This window comes from Coptis chinensis, chromosome 2, assembly GCF_015680905.1.
Source record: "Coptis chinensis isolate HL-2020 chromosome 2, ASM1568090v1, whole genome shotgun sequence".
NCBI lineage: Eukaryota > Viridiplantae > Streptophyta > Magnoliopsida > Ranunculales > Ranunculaceae > Coptis > Coptis chinensis.
The window spans coordinates 112,823,036-112,831,195 of record NC_141457.1 but is presented as its reverse complement, the minus strand read 5'-3'; positions in this window follow the sequence as shown (position 1 = coordinate 112,831,195).

Below are 8,160 nucleotides of genomic sequence, written 5' to 3'. Positions count from 1 at the left end.
TCAGTCATTCAAATTTCTTGCACCACTCTCATAAAAAGAAAGCACCAAACCTTGATAAAACTCATCGACTTCTTTTTGTTGTTAGGTTTAATAATAGAAGTTTGATTGAAGTTTTGTGAGAATGCCCAATATGACGAAGATAATATTGAAGCTACTTGAATAGCATGACATTCTTAATCATAATAAAAAAAAATTATGATAAACACTACTTAAAATACAAAACTATATTTGTCGAGACATTTATTCCCCCTACATATAATACAAACATGTTTTAGGGTTATTAGTTCAATGCATTTCCATCAAGTTTCTGATTTTTCATTAATTATTCTTTGAGGTTAGTTCAATGTAGTACGTTGCATTCAGTTTCCAATTTCTCATTAATTATTCTTTGTGGTTAGTTCAATGCAACTGTATTAAGTTTCTGATTTTCCGTTAATTATTATTTGAGGTTAGTTCAGTGCAATTGCATCCACTTTATAATTTTCCGTTAGTTATTCATTAAGGTTAATTAAGTACAGTTGCATCCAATTTTTGATGTTTAGTTAATTACTCTTTTTGTGATTTGTTCAATACATCCGCATCCAGGTTTCGATTTCCCGTTAATTGTTTTTCTAGGTTAGTTCGATAGTTTATAATTTCTAGTTATTTATGCTTTGAGGTCAATGCGATACAGTTACATCCGGCTTCCGATTTCCAGTTCACTATTCTTTGAGGTTAATTCAATGCATTTGCATCCAATTTCTGATTTTCCGTTAGTTAATCTATAATTTTAGTTTAATGCAGTTGCATCCAGTTTATGATTTTTCGTTAATTATTATTTGAGGTTAGTTCAATACAGTTGTATCCAATTTCCGATTTTATATTAATTGTTTTTTGAGGTTAATTCAATGCATTTGCATCAAGTTTCTGATTTCCTGTTAATTATTTTTTAAGGTTAGTTCAATGCATTTAGATCAAATTTATAATTTCCTGTTAATTATTCATTTAGGTTAGTTCAGTGTAGTTTCATCCCTTTTTCAATGTTTTGTTAATTAGTCTTTGATATTAGTTCATTGCAATTGCATCTAGTTTCTAATTTTACGTTAATAATTCTTTAAGGTTAGTTCAATACATCTGCATCTAGTTTCTGATTATTTATATTTTGAGGTTAGTTCGATGCAATTACATCATGTTTCTGATTTCCCGTTAACTATTCTTTGAGGTTATTTTAATGCATATTTGCATTTAGTTTTTGATTTCCCACCAATTATTCTATGAGGTTAGTTCAATGCATTTGCATTCGATTTTTGATTTTCTGTTAATTATTTTTTGAGTTTAGTTCAATGCATTTGCATACAGTTTATGGTTTCCCATTTATTATTATTTGAGGTTTGTTTGATGTATTTGCATACCGTTTACGATTTTCCGTTAAATATTTTTTAAGGATTTGCATCCAATTTCTAATTTTCTGTTAGTTATTCTCTGATGTTAGTTTAATGCAATTGCATCCAGTTTCTAATTTCTAGTTAATTACTTTTTGAGTTTAATTTATTGTATTTGCATAAAGTTTTCGATTTCCCGTTAATTACTCTTTGAGTTGGTTTATGTATTTGAATCCAATTTTGGTTTCCTTTTAATTATCCAATGTGGTATGTAATACCAACTTCTCTTGATCCATCTCAGTAGTGTCCTTGCAAACATGACATAAAAATAAATTATGTTTGATTTACTATGTGGGATCATCAAAGATTATCTAGTTCCCGATTTCTTATTAATTATTTTTTAAATTATGCATGACTCACTATGTGGAATCTGCAAAGATTATCTACGAACGGGTGTTATTATATTAATTATTCTAAAAAATATTTGCAAATATGCATAACTATTATATATTAATATTATATTAATCACTCATCCAAATTTCTTATAACGTGAAAACCTCACTCTCCATTAAAAAAAAAACTCACCTTTGATAAAACCCTTTAACTTCATTTTGTTGTTTAGTAATATAAATTTGATTGAAGTTTTGTGAGGTTGCCTAATAAGACGAAGTTCATATATATTGAAGCTACTTGAATAATAAGGAGTTACCAGTCATACGGAAAGAGATAAGATAAACACCATTTTAAATGCAAAACTATACTTATTAAGACATTCTCACAACATATAATCTAACTATGTTTTGAGGTTAGTTCAATGCATTTGCATCCAGTTTCTGATTTTCCGTTATTTATATTTTGAGGTTAGTTCAATGCAATTGAATCTAATTTCTGATCCTCGTTAATTATTCTTTGCAGTTATTCAATACATTTGCATCCAATTTCCAATTCTCTATTAATTGTTCTTTGAGGTCAACTCAATGCATTTGCATCCAGTTTCTGATTTCCCGTTAATTATTATGTAAGATTAGTTTAATGCATTTGTATACAGTTTTCGATTTCTCGTTTATTATTTGATAAGGTTGTATTTGCATCTAGTTTTTGATTTTCCGTTAATTATTGTTTGTGGTTAGTTCAATGAATTTGCATCCAATTTTCAATTTTCCGTTAATTATTTCTTGAGGTTAGTTCAATGCATTTGCATCTAGTTTATTTTTTAAGATTAGTTCTATAACACCCCGTGTTTTTATTCTTTGTTTTCCTAATAATAATAATAATAAAGATAATAATGAAAATAGATAAAAGATAAAACAGATATAGAATATCCAGCAATTACGGACGGATAAAAGCCCGTAGGTAAATGGATAAGTGTTGTCCTTGTTTTTCGGGAGTTTTCTCACGTAGAGTTTTTGGGAAAAAAACACAATGAGGGTTTTAGAAAAAAATGGGAGTTTTACTGAAGGAATGAAAGGAAGGTTTTTCCTGGTAGCTGGTTGATAATCGGAGAGCGCTACAGGTGAGTAGATTAGTTTTCTATTCACGTCTAACTTTACTGTTCAAAGATTCCACTCATGGTTTCTGCTCTTTCTGTCATTATTATTCGTCTTGTTGATGTGAAAACTTGTTAAACTATCGTTATTAAAACTGGTTAAACTCTGGTTAAACTCGGAAAGTGGAATTTAACTGTCGAAGCTTATTGGGCACGATAATGGCGGTGCGTCCTGTTTTTGTTTTGGTTGAACTATTCTGTTGTAGTTGAACTTTGATGGTTGTGGTGTGATTGAATAAGGTTTGGTTGTGATTGTAAAAGTGTGGGTATGAGAATTGATGTTTGTGGGTTCTGTAGAAGCTTGGAGGGGTCGTCAATGGAGGCGTCAGCCTCTTAGAAATCGTCCTGTACCGTTTATACTTTTGGGGTGTTTTAAATTCCTCTTGTGGTATTGAATGTGGATGATTGGGTTTATGTTTGAGTGTGTGAGGACGTCGAGATGGAGATTAGAGTGTGCTGTTGAAGCTCGAAGCTCCATTAATGGCGGCTTGCCCAAACCAAACACCTAGAATACTTTACTTTTTGAGTTTTTGTTGATATTGTTGTTGTTTGGGTTTGATGATGATAGGGTAGTGTAAGCGTGGGTGTGGAAATTTGTCGATTGGAGCTTGGAACAAGCTTTAATGGAGGCCGAAATTGTAGATCTACTTTTGAAGAAAGGAATTGTTGTAATTAATTGAAGCTTTCGCTTTTGTTAATGTTGTTTGGGTTGTTATGGGGATCAAAACCGCGGGGTTGTATTGGGTGGTCGATTAGAGCTTGGTGGTGGTCGGTTTTGGTGGCTGTTGGTGGAGGGAGAAGATGAACAGTAACCGATTTTGGGCTTGGGCCGAACCCTTATTGTTAGCTGGGCCGAAATGTTTAAATTCTTTGGGCCAATTTCTATTTCTTGTTGGGCCCGATTTTAAGTTATTTGTGGACCAGTTTAATTTAAAGTTTTTGGGCCGGTTTCAATTCAATTCTTGGGCTGAATCACTTAACTGTTTTGGGCTAGTTTCTAATATTGTTTGAGGCCAGTCCATATAATTTAAAATAGATCTACATGGGTCTTTCAACTTTTAGACTTTCGAGTTCTAAGGTTTGGGCTTGTCCAGTTGGGTCCGAACCATTACCTTAGTCATGAGCCCATGAGCCATGCACATTGACCTTAGCCATGAACCATGGCTATGACCCCGAACCTGTTGAATATGGAAACGACAGTTTGACTTTGATCAGGGTTGACTTTGACCAGTTGACCCAATTTGACCTTTTAACTCGGATTATGATTTGGGTTATTAAGATAGGTCTAGGACTATTAGCATACTTGACTTTAAGCTAAGACCTCTATATATATGTGTGTATGTGCATTAACTACTATGTGATTTTGCAGTATTTTATGATATGCAACATTATGACACTAAGACATCCCTGAAATTAATAACACGTAAATAAAAAAATACAGGGAATCAAGATACTCATTCGTTCTCTGAAATGATATATAAAATAAAGTTCAATAATACGTAAATAAATTTACCTCACTCTTTTAGAACTCTCCACGCCTCAAGTTTTGGAATTTAGTTTTATGACTGTTGATGTCATATGTTAGGTGGACATTTATTGAATGTGCCATAAATGGCCCGTTAGCGTTATATAGGGGTATTCATTGAATGTGCCATGAATGACCCGGGTATTCATTGAATGTGTCATGAATGACCAGATTGTTTGGACTACCCTATAAAGGAACTAAGGTATTCGCCTTGCAGGTTAGTTGTGTTCCTTGAGTGTACGAGAATGTAGGGTTGGGTATTCCTTGAATGTGACGGGAATGACCTAAGGTATATAGGCACTAAATGGTGAGGGTATAAGAAAAGAAATTGATTAGTTGTATGATTTGATTATGCGAGTGGGTTTGGGTTTACTTTGGAATACCTAATATAATATCTACATATGTTATATAGAAATTCTAACTTTCTTTTGCAGGAGGGTAGGACTTAATAACATTTTGTGCAGGGACGTGGTCCTACCCTTATACCGCAGTGGATATCGGTAAGTTTTAATTCAATGACTTAGTTATTAAAACAAGTTATAATAATGAGTTAATAAAATGGAAGTCTTCATTTTGGGAAGAAATTATGCGGTTAAAATGGCGGAAGTACTGTCTTCCAATTATTTGTGAATGATTAAGTTATGGGATAATATAAAGTGATTGTTTGAATAATTAAAAGTATGATAATGGTTTTATGTGGTTAGTTTACTCATACCAGCAAATTTCATTTTGCTGACCCATGTTTGCTTTGTTTTGGCAACGTGGGTGTGTTCTTGGGAACACAGGTGGAAGGCAATGGAATCGCGGCGTGTGATTTGGATTCTCGCTTGGAGCAGTCTGGGAGTTTAGTTTATTAGGTCTGATTTTTTGGAAGTATGTAATAACGTAGTTTTCTTTTCATATGACATGAAAATTCGATGTTGAAGACATGTTATTCTTAGAGTGGTTTGATATTTTATTGGGATGGAAGAAAGTTTTTAATAAAGTGATAGTTGAGGAATTTGGAGATTTTTGTTGTTAAGTTGATCCTGTTGTGATGTGGGTTTTAGGTTTTGACATGTGTTGTATCCCCCCGTCATAGCCTGGGTTTTTAGACAATTGAACCAAGTGATGGTTGAGATATTTATATTTCAATTATTCATTTTTTTAATTGTTTAGAAATTCAGGCTGTGACAAGTTCAGTACAGTTGCATCTGGTTTCCGATTTTCCGTTAATTATTCTTTAAGATTAGTGTCACGCATTTGCATCATGTTTCCAATTTATAATTAATTTTTCTTTGAGGTTAGTTCAATGCATTTGCATCCAGTTTTCGATTTCCCGACAATTATTTCTTTTATATTAGTTTGATGTATTTGCATCCAAGTTTTGATTTCCCGTTAATTATTCTTTAAGGTTATTTTAATGCAGTTGTATTCATATTCCGATTTTCTATTAATTACTTTTTAAGATTAGTTTAATGCTTGCATTTGCATCCAGTTTCCGATTTCCGGTTAAATATTATTTGAGGTTAGTTCGATGCATTTGAATCTAGTTTTTGGTTCCCCATTAATTGTTCTTTGACATTAGTTTCATTCATTATTATATATGTTTTGAAATATTTGTCATTATTGCTTTACCCGTTTTTTTTTTTCCATTTTCTATTATATATTTTGTGATGTTATTTTTTTAATTTAATTTTTAATGTAATTTTTTTCACATGTAATTTGTTTTGATTTGGTATATAATTTATTTAAGCCCAACGCCCACTTTAAAATTGAAAATTATATATATATAGTGTTGAAAATTTATAAATTTATAAATTTAATTGGAATCTGCCAGAATTATTGTGACCGAATTGTGATTTTTGGAATCTTTAACTATGAATAAATGTTGAAATCCCATTGTGAATGACGATCAAATCGAAAGGGTTTTAGGAAAATTGTTTTCGGTGGAAACTATTGTTTTTAGCAATTTAGTTTTTTTTTTTTGTCATATTCATTTTTTTTTTTTCGTAATTAGCTATATTTTTTGGAAAAAAGTTAGAGACTCTATGAAACTCTAGATAGATTGATTTTTTAAAAAACTCTAAGAAAACCGAGAACAAGAGGAATTGAAGTGAGAGAAGGTAATTGAATTTTTTTTTTTTTTTGGTTGAGAGAGAAGAATAGTTACGGGAGAGAGAAAAGTATGAGAGAAATTTTAGAAACATAAATAAAAGAGAGAGAGAGATTACGGTGGGTTTTTTTTTTTTTTGTTTTTTAGATTACTAAATCTTGTGGGATCTCGTAAGGTTTAGTCCGTTATATATATCCCGACTCTTAAACGGACTAGTCCGTTTACGGATTTGTATCTTAAACAGTTTATATAGTGTTGTGAACAACTTATATAGTGTCTTGAACAACTTTTTTAATTTACACTTATTAATTTTTTAATTTATGCTTATATATGACACTATATAAGATGTGCAAGACTTTATATAAACTGCACAAGACTTTATATAAACTGCACAAGACACTATATAACAAGTTTATAAACGGACGTCCATTTAAGAGCCGGACTCCAGAAAGAAAAAAAAAATATATATATATATATATATATATATATATATATATATATATATATATATATATATATATATATATATATATATTTATTTATTTATTTTTTTTTTTTTTTTTTTTTCTAGAGTCCGATATATCTGTTGATATAGAAAAATTGGGCCTTGCTCCAACATACAAGTATACAACGTAACAGATGGAATAACGCAACAGACAGATAGGTTCGTTATCGACAAAAAAAAAGGCAACAGATAGGCCTAGATTTTAAAAAGCTGTGATCAAGATTGGATGGCTCAATGAAAGGAATCTTGGGCATATGAGCTTAACTGATTACTTTTAAAATGGTGATGATGCTAAATAATTAATAAATAACTAATCATTATTATCTGCTAATTAGTCAGTACAAACTACAAAATAGTTAGGCGATGATAAAGATGTTCATTTGTCGGGACGTGATAAATTCACAAAGTTTCTCGATTTTAGTGCAAGTGGGACCATTTGAGCGTTTTGCAAAGCCCGTGGGCCATCATTGTTTCGGAACCCAAAATGACCCACCACCCTTTACGGATGCGCCTTCTTGGACCAACAACGCGTGCTTCTTGTCGGCCCCTCTTCTAACTCTTTTGCCGTGAGCGAGTGAGATCTTTGTGACCTATGAGTGGCATGTTTGGAGTCATATCGAGGTGGTGGAATTCCGAAATAGTAATCAGAATAATTATTTGAAATCGTTGATTGGACTCATAATTAAAACAGTTTGTATTCATTTTAGAGTCCGGTTCCGGTACAGAAATAATTTTCTATAACCGTGTTATTGCACTGTTGAATCGTCTCGAAATACAAACATTTATTTTAAAATACAGACCTCGACTTCTACATTGTGTATTTTAATATAGATCTAACAGTATAATAACACGATTACATAAATTCATCTCTGTATCCGGTTATAGAGAAACCGGACTCTTCATTTTAAGTCCCGAGCTGCAAAAACATCATAAACGATCCCTTGATTTTGTGGGAAATCTTACTCCAGAATTTTATGTTGGCAGGAGAATTTCTTTTCAAAATTTTCAACATATATTTTTTAATGATTATGCTTAATTTGGATTTGTAAAATACTAAACCTCGTTTGGTCTCGATCTAAAAAAAATGTTCTTAAATTCTTGTTACTAACATGCCTTGGATGGAAAGTC